General features: G+C 43.5%; 1 long non-coding RNA gene across 3 annotated transcripts in view; it reads left to right on the plus strand.

Moving 5' to 3' along the window:
• The window catches only part of LOC137525765 (uncharacterized), a 64,055-nt gene extending 47,950 nt beyond the window's left edge, over positions 1-16,105 (plus strand). For all 3 annotated transcript variants that reach the window (XR_011023000.1, XR_011022999.1, XR_011022998.1), the window contains 4 exons: positions 1,956-2,029; positions 5,273-5,304; positions 12,557-12,753; positions 15,988-16,105. This is a non-coding gene — a long non-coding RNA (uncharacterized lncRNA). The remainder of the gene's footprint in view (positions 1-1,955; positions 2,030-5,272; positions 5,305-12,556; positions 12,754-15,987) is intronic.
• The last annotated feature ends 504 nt before the right edge of the window (positions 16,106-16,609 follow it).

Genomic DNA, 16,609 nt, shown 5'->3' on the forward strand with positions numbered 1-16,609 from the left:
ATTAAACTGGTTGCCCCTTAGACAGTATGACAATCTTTTATTGCACTACGTTAGCTAGCAGCAGAGTACGGAGGTCAGGCACTCACCTGATCTCCCTGCATAGCAGCATTTGCAAGCTTGCAAATGCTGAATAAGTTTAACCTGTTGCTTTGGTGCCCTTCCTCTTGTGGTGCCCTAGGCCATGGCCTAGGCGGCCTTGGCCTAACTCCGGCCCTGGAAACAGAGGCGTAGCTAGGGCTTTCAGCGCCCGGGGACAAAGACTATCAATGCGCCCCCTAAGGTGAAGGCTGCGCCACATAATAAACATGGGCGTGGTTATAGTTGGAGCCAAATGTACATGGAGGTTAGCAGGCTCACGCTCACCCACCCTCCCTCAGTATGTACCTTCCAGCATGTTCCAAGACAAATTCAGCAATCATGAGCCCCCCCATCAAGACAAATTCAGCAATCATGAGCAAATATGAGGCCCCCAACATGACCAACTCAGCAATCATGAGGCCCCCAACAAGACAAATTTAGCAATCATGAGGCCCCCAACAAGGCAAATTCAGCGATCTTGAGGCCCCCAACAAATCATGAGGCCCCCAACAAGACAAATTCAGTAACCATGAGGCCCCCAACAAGACAAATTCAGCAGTCATGAGGCACATAAATAGACAGCATTTCACATAAATAGGCAGAATGCCCCCTTAATATGGTAGACACCTCTCACCTGGCAGCAGTTCCCCAAAATACACTCAACCTGACAGCAGTGGTTCCCCAAAAATAGGTAGACCCAGGTCTATAGGTGTCCCCAGAATAGGTGGCCAGCAGTGTAGATGTCCCCAGAATAGGTGGGCAGCGGTATAAATGTCCCCAGAACAGGTAGCCAGTGGTATAGATGTCCACAGAACAGGTAGCCAGGGGTATATATGCCCAGTATATGTAGCCAGGGGTATATGTCCCCAGTATATGTAGCCAGAGGCAGGGCCGGGCCGAGGCATAGGCTGGAGAGGCTCCAGCTTCAGGGCGCAGTTTAGGAGGGGGCGCACAATTCATTCAGTTGTCATTCCTAATTGTGTATGAAGCAGAAAGAAATAAGAAAATGGGATACATAGCAGTGACTGCAAGCTAGATAACTAGATATTAAGGTGTTGGGGAGGTTGTGGGCCCTGTGGCCCGCTTAGTCTAATAGCAATCATTGTGTGACGGCTGGGGTGGGAGGGATGGAGGTGCGCACTTTGCTGTCTCAGCCTTGGGTGCTGGAGGACCTTGTCCCTGCTCTGGCCAGAGGTATATGTGCCCAGCTAGGGGGGGGTCGGGGTAGGACAAGGGCGCCGGGTCCCCAAGGGCGCCCAGCTGAGCTGCTTTTTTTTTTTTGTTTCTTTTGGGGAGGGGAGCAGCACAGAGAAGAGGGAGAGCTTTGCGGACGGTGGTGAAGGGGGCCATCTCCCCCCCCCTTCACTCACCTTAGGGTGCTCTCCCCGCCATTAATGTCCGGGTGGCTGGCAGCGGCGGGGGAACTTACCTCCGTCTCGTCGCAGCGCCGGATGGATTTGCCGCTACTCGGTCTGGTCCAGTCCAGAGCAGCGGCTGCGGCACCCGAACTTCCGGCGCCGGAGCGAGACGGAGGTGAGTTCCGCCCGCCGGTGCCAGCCACCCGGACAATAATGGAGGGAACAGCGAGGGAGGGAGAGCACCCTAAGGTGAGGGAAGGGGGGGGGAGATGGCCCCCTTCACCACCGTCCGCAAAGCTCTCCCTCTTCTCTGTGCTGCTCCCCTCCCCAAAAGAAACAAAAAAAAAAAAGCAGCTCAGCTGGGCGCCCTTGGGGACCCGGCGCCCGGGGGCACTTGTCCTACCCCGACCCCCCCTAGCTACGCCCCTGCCTGGAAACAGTGCAGATTTATTTCAGGATTTGTATCAGCTGTAACAAAGAAATGTTTTAAAGGTTATTATGCTGTTGTGTGTCTTTTAGAGCAGAGAGGAGTTCTGAGTTCAGGTCCACTTTAAACTCAACACCAGAGAAAACAGATCGAAACCCGGATCCTGGTAATTGTTTATTATTTATAAATATATTTGATTTGAGCTGTCATTTATATCCTGTTTAAAAGTTCTAAGTAAGGCCTCTTTTCCACAGGTGGCAGAATTGCTTGTTTGTCAAGCAGTTCGACCTCCCCCTGCTGGCCGCAAGCGCCATTTGGCTGCCATTCCATTCAGCTGCATGGAAGCGTTTGGTAACATTGCGTGTGTTACTTTTGACACGTGGCATCGTCACCTGGTGGTCAAAAATTGTCTCATGTCGTGTCTAAAGTTGGCAACCACTCAGATACAATTCCATATAGAGGGCGCCTATCCAGCGCCTGTACCAAGCACTAGCACATGCCTGACTGGCTAACGGGAGCAGCTGACAAGCAGTGAATTCACCGCCTTCAGCTGCTGGTGGAAAAGAAGCCTTAATATAATATTAAACTCTGACATACATTTTACAATCCTGTTAATATTCTCAATTTCTCATTAGTAGTGTAACAGTAGCTGATATAACTGATTGCTAAAGTTTATTTAAGTTCTGTATCGTATGTAGAGGTAAGAGGTTTTAGCATTATTTCACATTAAACTTCAGATATTACAACATTTTCAAATTATACATGCCTCTTTTACCATTGGATTTAAAAAAATTCATTGTCATAAATTTTAGCTATTATTCATTATAATCTTGAATAAAATTACAACTGATAAAAAAAAAAAAAAAAGATGTGTACTTTAAATATAATATACATGCGCCTGTATGGTTATGTTTCACCATCAGCTGTTTGGTGCTTGTAATATTATAACAATGTTGTGGCTGCTGTGATTATGGCCACTAGACAGGTGTATCAAGATCCAGTAATGCCACATTGTTTCAAACTGGGACACTAATTAGGCTGACAACGGAATATGGAATGGAAAAAACAAAAATGGAAAGATCAGTCCTGCCCTGCTGTCATAAACTTGTGTCTCCTCCCTGTCTGAATAAGGAAATAAAAAGAGTCTGCCTGTGGGTGGTTAATATTCATCGTGGATCTGCTGTAAGGATCCTGTCTCTGGTATGTAACCTACATCTGTTATCTCTCTATCTTTAACATGCAGTTGTTTTATGTGGCCAATTGCTGGTCTATTTGTCTACCTGTATAAACATAATGAAGGCAGAAAGATGCTTTCAATTTGATGCAAATGTATTCAGTAAGTTTTTTTAGTTAATGATTTAATACAGTAGAGTCTCAGTTATCTAGATGGGAATCATCCGATGCAGGATAAGTGTACTTTCTGGTTGCTTGGGACTAGTCAACACAGTACTATTCCCCACTCTATATACATACCATTAACTCTGTATTAAATGTTAAAATACAGCAAATAAAAAGAACATTAACGTTGGAGGAGTCGTAGAACCCAGTTGTTAAGCACAGCAAAGCCCACAAACAGCCTGGGCTGGCCACTAATGGTTCAATTTCTAGCGAAAAATCGTTCGAGCGATCAGAAATTCTGATCGGACGAAAAATCGTTCACTACGACATCAACTAACCAATCTTTGCTTCCTATCTATCACGACCACCAAGAGAATCCAAATTTTCGTTCGACGAAAATTCATTCGGGCGACATTTTTTTTACTCGTTCATAATCGATTGTGTCCACCAATGGAGATTATTTACAACCAATACGATCAGAATTTCTGATCGCTCGAACGATTTTTCGCTAGAAATTGGACCGTTAGTGGCCAGCAAGAAGTTGGCTTTCACCACTGTGAGTTCTGGTTGGTTAAGACTGCTGGTTAGTTGAGTTCCGGATAACTAGGACGTTACAGTAGTCCCAAAATTCAGCACATACTGTATATTGTTAAGAAAATAAATGAAAGTAGGATATTTGCTAATTTTACTGAAAAGTTGTATAAGTTAAAAAAAAAAATCTTGTTTTACTGCTGAGTAGTGAAGATAAGACAGCTGTGGAAGATGTCGGCACTATATAAATACTAAATAATAATGATAATAATAATAAAAACAAAACAACTCTACAGAGAACATTAGGATTCACCTATCAGTGTAGATCAGCAGAAATTGTCATTTTGACAGTTTCACCATGTACTATCATAGCCTCATTAGGCAAGATCGAGGATTTTCCATGTAAACAATAATAATTTAAAGTGAAATGGCTATAAATTGAAGTGAAACAAAAAAACATGATTTATTGATCGATTGACTTTGATGCCACTGGTTATTTGAAGAGGAAACAAGCAAAATGTTCCCAGTATAATCATCAGGCTTTTGTTTTGCAGATTATTATTATAACAGATGACGTTATGACGTTATGCTGGGAATGCACCATGCAATTTTCTTTCAAACAGATGGGTCGATAGATCATTTCTAACAGGTCTTATCTGACTTAGGCCCGGTTCACACTTGCGGTTTTGCAAAAACCGCACCGGATGTCCGGACCGCACCGGAGCCGGATCGGACCTGAACCGTACGGTTCCTGTCCGGATCCGGTCCGGTTGCATACGGTTTCCGTGCGGTATGAACACGGTTGCGGTCCGGATCCGGATTCTTAAAGAGATAACAACCTGTATAAAAACAAAAAAAAATGTTGGGGTCTGGGAGGTCAGCAGAAGGGGGACCTGTGGAATCAGGCCCTCCGCTGTTTAGCACTCACCTCCACCTCCAACATGCTGCCAACATCTCCAGCTCGTGCTGCTCCACTCCAAAATGGTTGCCCATGTGTCCCCGATACAATATCGCCGCAACAATCCTCATAGGAAGTGGGGTAGAACATCCGGATTTTTTGCCAGTGTGTTGTGCGCTCTCCGGTTCTCATTGGTTTCCATTGGCCGGATGGTGCAGTCCGGCTCCGCCCCGGATACGGCTGCCGGAGGAGCCGGACCAAAAAATAGCGCATGTTGGAACGGACACCGGAGTCCGGATCCGGTCCGGCTCCGGTCCGGACGAAACGGACACATGTGAACCCTGGCATAGACTTACATTGCTATGCCGTGCGTCCGTTTCGTCCGGCCAGCATGCGGTGCGGCTCCGGCACGGCTATTCCGGATAGCCACCGCTAATGTGAACCGGGCCTTAGTTTTTCTTATCGATTGTATAGAAGTGATCAGAAAATCAAATGGAAAAACGATCCAAATCAGATCAGACCTGTCGGAAATTATCTGTCGACCCATCTATCTGACGGAAAGGTGCATGATCCATTCCCAGCATAAGACTTTTGTAGCTTACCATAATTTTACATTAATTGGAAGTTTTGTTTTATTTTCAGATTTGCCAACATGCCTGGATTCATAGGATTAGGTTAGTAATCTTATTACATACATCTTCGAATTCTTGGATTTACACATTTATATCCAGCCTATCAAGTTCCACTTTTTTCAATAGCAACCATCACAGCCCAGATATTTATAAAACTTAAGGTGGGTACACATCAGATAAAAGTATCTGGAAAATAAAAGATCACAGACCAATTTTAACCCCTTCCATGTAGTATGAGAGCATACTAATTAACATGTATAAATACATCAGAGGGCAATATAATAGCTTGGCGGATAAGCTTTTTGTCCCTAGGCCTTCTCTAGAGGACATGATCTGCGCATGGAGGAAAAACGTTTTAGCCATTTATTTAGGAAAGGGTTCTTTACAGTAAAGGTCCATACACACGCCGGACTGGAGGCAACGACGGGTCCATCGTCACCTCCCGCTGGGTGGGCGTTCCAACGACAGTCCGGCGTGTGTACGCACTGTCGGCGGACTGATACGGCGGCTCCTGAGCGATCCGCCCAGCGTACACACGCCGGACTGTCGTTGGAACGCCCACTCAGCGGGAGGTGACGACGGACCCGTCGTTGCCTCCAGTCCGGCGTGTGTACGGACCTTAAGAGTGATTAAGATGTGGAATGCATTGCCACAGGAAGTAGTTATGGTAAACTCTATACCTGCATTTAAAGGGGGCTTAGATGCTTTCCTTGCGTTGAAAGACATCCATGGGTACAATTACTAGGTAATGCCCAATGATGTTGATCCAGGGATGTTATCTGATTGCCATCTGGAGTCGGGAAGGAATTTTCCTCCCTTTTGGGGCTAATTGGGCCATGCCTTGTAAGGGTTTTTTCGCCTTCATCTGGATCAACAGGGATATGTGAGGGAGTAGGCTGGTGTTGTACTTTGTTCTCTGGATGAACTCGATGGACGTATGTCTTTTTTCAACCAAAATAACTATGTAACTATGTAACCTACACAGTCTATTCTATTGAGCTTAACTCCACATCAGATAAAAATCTTTGCAAGATGCTGTACACAAAGATGCTGTACACATGCAACAGATCAGTACCTGCAAAATATCAGTTCCTGCAAAATGCATTCATAGTCTATGATATCTGCAGATCCTCATACACACCTTGTTTAATGGACATTCATCTGCAGATCAGATCCATCAGGATGGATCTTCAGATCTGCAGGTGATTGTCTGATCTGCAGATGAATGTCCCAAGGTGTGTAGGAGATCTGCAGATATCATAGACTATGAATGCATCTTGCAGGAACGGATCTTTTGCAGGAACAGATCTTTTGCAGATACTGATCTTTAGAATGTGTACAGCATCTTTGTGTGCAGCATCTTGCAAAGATTTTTATCTGAAGTCTAGTTCAGCTCAATAGAAGAGACTGTGTAGGTATGGCTCTCATGCTACATGGAAGGGGGTAAAATTGGTCTGTGATCTTTCATTTTTCAAAGACTTTTATCTGATGTGTGTACTTAGCTTTAGTGTGACATTATACTAGGATCCCCATGAGAGGTGGTGGTGAGGGGAAATTGCAAGGCAAGAGGGCTAGGGACACACACACACACGCACGCACGCACCCACACAAACACACACACACACTGCGCGCGTATCTGGGTAATAATTAACCAGTAAGCTCATGGTGACCCAGAACTCATTGGAGTGTGTAAGGGACTACAATGGTCCTAAAAGCCCCCTTACTAAGATGTTAAGAAAGACAAAAGTTTGCTTTCTTAAAACAGAAAGAATTTGCGATAATTCAGGTTGGAGTGAGCTTGAGATGTCTCCCAGAGCAACACTGCTGAATATATGCAAATTAACCATTGTACCCTTAGAAGCTAAACACACCTCCAGAACCGCTGGAATGCAATGATGTGTCAGCTTGTTAATTTGTACAGAGCCATAATAATCCAACATGCATACAGACTGTTTCGGATTGTTTGATCCTCATCAGTGCATGCAGTATCTGGGTAACATAGAGCCTATGGCAAACACTGAAATTGCGATACCCCCCCCTCTCCCCCCAGTCAGAGCCCCCTTCCCTTCTAAGAACAGCATCCCTTATCATGTGCATGTTACGGTTGCCTGTGTTTTTGGGAACGGGATATTGCTGAAGTTACTTTTTTGGAAATATCTCTTCTTATTCCCTCTCTGTCCTCTTTTCTAATGCTAAACAAAGTGCGCCCTACATACATAAATAAGTTAAGTATTTGAGGTACTTAACCTGATTTGAGGTCTGAGTGATGGGGAGACACCAGGATAGGCATGGCAGAGCAGCACAGGGGCTGGCATAAAGGCACAGCACAGGGGCTGGCATGGAGGTGCAACACAGGGGTAGGCATAAGGGCGCAGCACAGGGGCAGGCATGGGGGTGCAGCACAGGAGCAGGGCTGTGGCACCCATTGCATGAGCCATGCCGGCACCCCTCTGCTCTGGCATTCTGTACATACAGAATGCCAGAGCAAAACAACACAAAATACAGTAGATAAATGATAGGGGACTATCAGAGTTAATTAAAATCTTACATTGGTTAATGTAGTAATGTCTCCCCTATCTTTAGTAAAGCGCTTTAAAAAAAAATTGAATAATAAAGTTTAATATTAATAATTCAATATCAAGATAACACAAGCATAAAGGCTGGTTTCCACTAGGAACTGCAGCCGTCTCCAATTCGCCCGCAGCTCCCGTCATGCTGCGAAGATGCAGCCCAAATCTCTAAGCCATGCTATGCACCACCGTAGGGATTTGGGTGTGTGCTGCAGGAATCTACAGCATGCCGTCCAGAATCGCACCTCAGTGCAATGTAAATGGGCAGCCATTGTGGGTATAGGCAGCATTTCCACAACCCTCTCGCATGTGGGGAAACATTGACGATTCGCTCCAAATTCGGCCCTAGTGTTAACTGTCCCTAAAGGTAAGTACATATGCTAGATTTTAATTGTCAGAGACGATCGTTCAAACAATCCTAAATCCAACAAACAAAGACAATGATCCAATAACATATTTTAGTGATTAGTCCTGCCAGATTGTCAAACACTATTGCCCACAGCTTGCCTGCTGCTCATTGTCCCTTCCTCTTTCTCCTCTTGCTATACAATAGAACAATGCTGTTCAGATTTAGCTTACCTGTGTCTCTGTACAGTGCTTATTCACTTAACAAACGTTTAGGCAACAGAAACTTTATGTAGCTCACAAAATCTAGGCAACTACAGTAAGCAGAGGCAAAAAGTATTGCAACCCATCCCCACTTGGACATAGCATGAGGGTGTGAAGACCATCTCTCTCTCTCTCTCTCTCTCTCTCTCTCTCTCTCTCTCTCTCCTCTCTCTCTCTCTCTCTCTCTCTCTCTCTCTCTCTCTCTCTCTCTCTCTCTCATAAAAAAATGCTTAGAAAATATAGAAAAATTTAGTTCATGGGTAAAGTCATGTAAACCCCAAACCTAGCAATCTACTAAATGTATACTGTACTCAAGTCCAGTGAGCAGGAGACACTCATGGAAAAAATACCTTAAAAGCATAAAAAGAAAAGGCTCATTTAACTCTTTCAAAAATACTTCATAAATACGAGAAACGAATATTACTGGAACAATGTCTTTTGAGGTCTAAATACAAATTATGCAACTAACTGAAAACCTGCTTCCGGTGCTCAAGATTTCTTTTCTGCATACAGTATATATTGAACTGATGAACAGGGCATTGTCCACTGAAACGCTTTGTTGTCATATTGATCAACTGAGTGGTGGCTTTTGCTCATAGGTGGTCCTGTGGTGAGGCATGGTGAGGCAAGGTGAGGTTACAGCCCCAGGCAGCATGCAGCCTGACATACAGGGAGGCAAGCAATTTTGGGCTCTTATTGACATTCATGTAATTAGTATCTAATAGTTTGATATCTATAATTAACATCAATATTGTTAGATTTGGTAACACAATTACCAGTTGTAGAACTGAAACTCACTCATAACAAACCACTGTCATTTTACAGCACAAACTCTAGATGCGACTCTGCTTACTCTCCTTTTAACACTTTCAGAGTATTTTATCTTTCACCAGCCTCCTGATTCCCTAATTTTTTAATGGCCTTGTTGCCATTAATTATGTGGTATAACAACAGAGGCGCCAAGTAGAGTAAAATTAGTTAAAATTGTTAAAAAGGGGGAAGTGGGTGGACTCACCTCTTTTCTGAAAAAAATAGCCAGACAACGGGCAGGTTACTTGAAGTTTAAAGTAACATTTATTATGAGCTCCAAAAGTGCAACGCGTTTCACGGGAAACAGTCTCGCTTCTTCAGGAAAACTATTTTTTTTTCTTTGTTTTTTTGGAGGGAGAAAAGTCGGGTCAAGAGCCAGATATAGCGCTATATCTGGCTCTTGACCCGACTTTGCTCCCTCCAAAAAAAAAATTGTTTGCCTGAAGAAGCGGGACTGTTACCCGTGAAACGCGTTGCACTTTTGGAGCTCATAATAAATGTTACTTTAAACTTGAAGTAACCTGCCCGTTGTCTGGCCATTTTTTCAGAAGGGAGGTGAGTCCACCCACTTCCCCCTTTTTAACAATTTTAACTAATTTTACTCTACTTGGCCCCTCTGTTATTATACCACATAATTGTTTAGTCCACCCTTGGTGGAGGGGTGTATCCCCATTTCCTTCTATCTACAGAGAGCGACTTCTTAACCCTGAGCGGGGTCAGGTTACAATTCTCCCCGCCTGCTTATCCAGTGGTTGCCTTGGAGGCGACCCGTCCTTGTGAGTATAACCATTGTGTGTGTTTGCATCAGACCTCATTAACATACTACACCATATTGGGCTCTCGGTTCTCCCCCTTTCTTTCAAGCTTGTTGCCATTAACCTGATAGTGTACTGGTTAAAGTGGACCTGAACTCAGAACTTTCTCTCTGCTCTAAAAGATATGCAACAGCATAATAACCTTTAAAGAAAAACATTTATTTGTTACAGCTGATAGAAAATCTGAAATCAAGCTGCACTATTTCTACTTCCTGCTTTCTTGAAAGCAGACATATTGTTAACATCCTGTGCTCTCAAATGAGCTTATCTGCCTTGGAAGTCAGGTGACACAGAAGAGAGATAAAATTACAACTTGTGATTAGACACAAATGAGGGGAAATTAGACAGACTCTCTAAAAACATACATGGTGCATTTCTCTGTGTTTTCCTTCTGTCCTATATATGAGTTCAGGTCCACTTTAAGGGCTCTGTGCAGACCAGGGTTCAAATCTCAGTTCTTCCTGTTCAGTAAAATAGCACCTAAGCAATAGGGACTGCTAAGGCCTACTGAGCACACCCTAATGCCTGCAGCTCTGATGCTTTGAGTCCACCAGCAGAAAGGCACAATAAAAATGTTACGTGTCTTGTCTTGCCTTTTTCATAGCAGCATGCCAAAGGAGCAGCATTATGCAAGGCAAGTGTCCCACTGGAGGACTAAGAATACCTACATATGGGATATCTGACTCATTCATTACTTTCCAGCATTCTGATGAAAAAAATGAAATCTTTTAGAGTAATCACATTTAGGTTAAAGACACACTCCACCACACCTACAGCTATGCCTTTACTCCAACCCCACCCATGCCCTCCACACAGCACCAGCCATGCCACCGCCATACCTCAAACCATGTCCCTGCAAAACCTTCAGCTATATTGTTGCAGCACCACAAGCCATGCCCCTACCACACTTCTAAACCAACACATCCCCAACCATACCCCCACTATACCTCCAGCCATGCCCTTGCTACACCCCCAGCCATTCCCCAACTCGCCTTCTGCCATGCCTTCACCACACCTCCAAACATGCCTGCCCCACCTCCAGCAATACCCACATAATGTATATATTTTAAATAGCCGCAAGTTTAAAAGGGCACAGGATAGCAGTAGTAGAATATCAGTAGAATTACTAATATTCTACAACATTCATAGAGTAAAATATTGGTAATATTTACCAGTATATTACTATGACCTATCCTCTCCCTACTCTCATACAGAACCCTCCACAGGTGGTGCCTAACCCTAAAACCTCCCTCCAGGAGGTGCCTAATCCTAAGACTCCCCCCCAGTGGTGCCTAATCCTAAATACCCCTGATGGTACCTTAACACCCCCCCCGGTTGGGCAACTAACCTTAACTCCCCACCTAACCTTAACCCCATCATCTTGTTTAAAAGGGCAGCTGAATTGCAGCTACAAATAGTGGCTACAAATTGCGGCAATAAATAGTGGCTACACATAGAAAATAGCAGCTACAAATAGCAGGCACCAGTTTAAAGCGGAATGAAACCCAGCATTCCTTCTTTACTCTAAAACATTTTTTACTGCATATTATATACAACCAGCATTTTTGTTTTACTAGAACAGCATTCAAAGGGTTACACACAGGACTTCAAAGTTCAGTGCAGAGAAATCTGGACGCATCTGAAAGTGGAGATAATGTTATCTTGTGTTTACTTAATTGTATCAAGTGAGGAATGTGACACATTCTCTGACTGTGCAGAAGCTCCTGGACACCGACAGAGAGTCAAAGCATTTCTGCCTTCAATACATAATGAATAAAACCAGTTATTAATAAAATGCAAAGTCAGCTCTCAAACCAAAAAACTGTAATATTGGGAACTTGTAATTTCTAAATTAATAATAATACTTTTGCACAAATGCAAATATGATAACCGTATGGCATATAAAAAGTTGGAAAACATGTTTTTTTTAATATTATGTCAGGGTTTTATACCACTTTAATACTGTGTGCCAAGATTTCTGTACAGCCACTAAAATCAACAGGGGTGATAGCCGCATCCTTTTAAATTTGCAGTGTTTTCAAATGATCCTCCCAAAACCACTTCAGCCATACCTCTACCACACCTCCAGAATACCCTCACCGTACCTACAGCCAGGCCCCTGTCATCCCTCCAGTTATATCTTCATCAAACCTGCAGTTACGTACACCATAATGTTTTTCTGAGAAAAAATACATTTTAATTTTTCAAAACACACTGTTTTCTTCCATCACTAATCTTCCATTATATTAATGTTTGGAGTAAACTAAGACAATCATAACACTACAACACTGAAATAAAGGTTCCATTCAAGGACAGCCCACTTGTGCACAACATGGGAAAATTTCAGCACAAGATGACAAATAATATGGTACAAGTGACTTTCATCTTGTGTCAGCATGCCATCAGCGTACGTTGTTTAACTTGAAGTCAAGAAAAACGTGCAATGATTTCAGTAACCATAATTCAAGTTTCTCATTAATTATATTTCAGGTTTTGGCCTTCCTCCTCTGGGCTATGGTACTTTCTACCGCCCCAGCTACTACGCTAACTCAGGCTTTTTTGGCCCTAGTTACCCTGTTTTGCCCTACTATTACTACCCTGGCTTTCGACGCCATGATCGTGGATGGAACCGCTGGGGTAGACACCATCACAGGCATGGCTGGAATTATTGACATGGGAGAGTTAAAGTAAGTTTAAATAACGATTTCAATATATATATATATATATATATATATATATATATATATATATATATATAATGGCAACAGTCAGGTGGTGGGTTGAAAAAAAAATTAGGCCAAAATATATTTTAAGGCTTTGCTTGCCCTGACATATCTCCATGTGTGTACGGAAGAGTCTCATTGTATCCCTAGACTGTCTTTTTAAACAGACACAAAATAAAATGCAATTATATAAATATGAATTATGGTGAATTTACAGTGAATAAAAAGACCTGCTTATATTTAGACTTAAACTGAACCCGAGACGAAGCACCCTCATGTATTTTACCATATATATCAGTGGGAACATTAGAGAAAACACCTACCCTGCTCTCTGTTTCATTCTGCTCAGATTGCTTGTTAGCAGCCCTGATAAAATCCCTGACTGATCATTCAGTCTGGCTTTGCTCAGGAATCATTATAGTAGAGTCTGTCTTCTCTGATGTCTTTTCAAGCCCAAGCCTGCCCCCTCCTGCCTCTGCTCAGGAATCATTATAGCTGAGTCATTATAGCAAAGCCAGACTGAATGCTCAGTCAGGGATTTTATCAGGGCTGTTAACAAGCAAGCTGAGCAGTAAAGAATGAAACAGAGAGCAGGGTAGGTGTTTTCTCTAGTGTTCCCACTGATATATATATGGTAAAATACATGAGGGTGCTTCGTCTCTGGTTCACTTTAAGCATGGCACACACTTTCACTGATGATTGGCCAGTCACTGACCAATTTTACCACATCCATGCAGTATGAGGATCAACAGATATTGACTACTATGAGCAGATTGTGTAGTTAAACCCTCATACTACATGGAGGTGGTAAAAGAGGTCAGTGATGGGCCAATCTGAATTGAAAGTGTGCACAGTGACCTAGAAATAGGGGGTGCAGAGGTTGTGACCCCATTCGGGCCCTTGGGTCAGAGGGGCCCACTCTCAACCACAGTATTAACTCTTTATTGGTCCTGTGCTCATAATAATCACTTTCATAGAAGCTTTGAATAGTAGCAATTATTAACAAACTGTTCCCTATCCCCTTCTTGCACCTCTGACTCTGTGGTTGTCCTTGGCAGGTTTTAGTGTGCCGTATCAGTATAGAGTGCTTGGGGGGGGGGGCAATGTAAAACTTGCACTGGAGCTCACAGCTCCTTAGCAGCACCATTGAGTGTGTACCAGGCTTAAAGTGAACCTTTAAGTGAAAAAAAAGAGTTTTACTCACCTGGGGCTTTCCTCAGCCCCCTGCAGCTGATCGGTGCCCTCGACGTGTCCCTCCGATCCTCCTGTCCCCGCCGGCGGCTACTTCCGGTTTCGCTGTCAGGACCCGACAGGCTGGGAACGCGAGTGATTCTTCTCGTTCCCAGCCACAATATCGCCCCCTATGCTGCTATTGCGGCAATGAAGGTCGCAATAGCAGCATATGGGGCGATATTGTAGCTGGGAACGCGAGGAATCACTCGCGTTCCCAGCCTATCGGGTCATGACGGCGAAACCGGAAGTAGCCGGGACAGGAAGATCGGAGGGACATGTCGAGGGCACCGATCAGCTGCAGGGGGCTGAGGAAAGCCCCAGGTGAGTAAAACTCTTTTTTTTCACTTAAGGTTCACTTTAAAGCAAAGTAAGAGGCTTTAAGTCTGGTACACACTTTCAATTATGATTGGCCAGTCATTGTTTCCATGCCCATGTAATGAGGGTCAACAGATATTGAATACGATATTGTGTAGGTGAACCCTCATAGTGCACGGAGGTGGTAAAATTGGTCAGTGATTGGAAAATCATAATTGAAAGTGTGTATCAGGCTTAGTGTTTTGTTGTGATTTCTTTTAGTCACCATCTATTGTTTGCTAGCCTCAAATTATGCCTCGGGGGGGGGGGGGGGGGGGGGTGAAGCTAATTAACCTGTTAAGACAGTATCATGATAACTGGTAAGTAAGGGTTAGAACTCCTGTCAGGTTTGTATTCCTAGCTGCATGTATTCCAATATTTTGTTAAAAAATTATATTGTGAAATATGATTGAGGCCTGGTGCACACCAAAAACCGCTAGCAGATCCGCAAAATGCTAGCAGATTTTGAAATGCTTTTTCTTCTTTTTCTGTAGCGTTTCAGCTAGCATTTTGCGGTTTTGTGTAGCGGTTTTGGTGTAGTAGATTTCATATATTGTTACAGTAAAGCTGTTACTGAACAACTTCTGTAACAAAAACGCCGGCAAAACCGCTCTGAACAGGCGTTTTTCAGAGCGGTTTGCGTTTTTCCTATACTTAACATTGTGGCAGAAACGCATCCGAAATCCAAAAAATGCCTGACCCCGGGAGGATTCGTTTCTGCAAAACGCCTCCCGCTCTGGTGTGCATCACCCCATTGAGATACATTGACCAAGCGGATCCGCAGGCGCAAGCGGCTGCAGAAACGCTGAAAAAGCCGCTCGGTGTGCACCAGCCCTGAAATGGAATAGTTTGCACACAAGCAGTGGCGTATCTAGAGATAATGGACCCCATAGCAAAAGTTTCATGGGACCCTCAGATTCAGACACTCATATGCAATGCCACCTGCCCCTACCCCAGGCATGGGCAAACTTGGCCCTCCAGCTGTTGAGGAGCTACAAGTCCCACAATGCATTGCAGGAGTCTGACAGCCACAGTCATGACTCATAAAGGCAAATGCATTGTGGGATTTGTAGTTCCTTAACAGCTGGAGGGCCAAGTTTGCCCATTCCTGCCCTACCCTATGGATTTGAGTTAATTCCCTATATACATTCTTATGCAATCAACGCTGCACATACTTCATGGGCATTAAATACAAGAAAGTTAATGGTGATGAAAAAGTATCACCTGGGCTCTCTATGCTTTAGGGCCCCACAGCAGCTACTATGGCTATTACAAAGCCCCTGCACACAACTGATGCAAAGCTTATAGATCTATAATTTCCCAGAAGAGTTGTTCTGCCCTTATTTGAACAAAAGCAATGGCAATGGTAGGGATTAGATTGTGAGCTCCTTTGAGGGACAGTTAGTGACAAGATATATATATACATTGTACAGCGCTGCGTAATATGTTGGCGCTATATAAATACTAAATAATAATAATAATAATAATAAAAAAGGACATTGTAGCAATGCTTGTGGCTGAGGGATAGAAAACCAAATCATTTCTTTTACAAGATAAATGTCTTTGTAGGATCTGCTAATCTGTTTGTTTGTTTTTTTGCTTTCTTTGCAGTGTGAAGATGGATTTGCAAGGCACACTGATTATTTGATGCTGCAACCGTTACTTGTGTCTATTGTTGCTGATGTTAAATTAATTTGCTGATGTTTATAAAAGCAGCAATAAAATGCAGTTACATGAACAAAGCTGTGAGGTTTTATGTGAATACTTTATTTCTGTACTTATTTTTTACATATGCTAGCGTATAAGCTCAATGTTAGTGACTCTGACATGTTTCAGTGAGGGGGGAACCTTTTGGTGTCATTTTTTAAAAGCCTGGAGTAGGACTTGAAGTTTTAGTTGCCCTTACAGGGAGGGGGGTTAAAGAGACTCCGTAACAAAAATTGCATCCTGTTTTTTATCATCCTATAAGTTCCAAAAGCTATTCTAATGTGTTCTGGCTTACTGCAGCACGTTCTACTATCACCATCTCTGTAATAAATCAACTTATCTCTCTCTTGTCAGACTTGTCAGGCCTGTGTCTGGAAGGCTGCCAAGTTCTTCAGTGTTGTGGTTCTGCTATGAACTCCCCCGTCCAGGCCCCTCTCTGCACACTGCCTGTGTGATATTTAGATTAGTGCAGCTTCTCTCTGTTCTATTATCTTTTACAAGCTGGATAAATCCTCCTCTGAGCTGG

Source organism: Hyperolius riggenbachi, chromosome 7 (assembly GCF_040937935.1).
Source record: "Hyperolius riggenbachi isolate aHypRig1 chromosome 7, aHypRig1.pri, whole genome shotgun sequence".
NCBI classification, from domain to species: Eukaryota; Metazoa; Chordata; class Amphibia; order Anura; family Hyperoliidae; genus Hyperolius; species Hyperolius riggenbachi.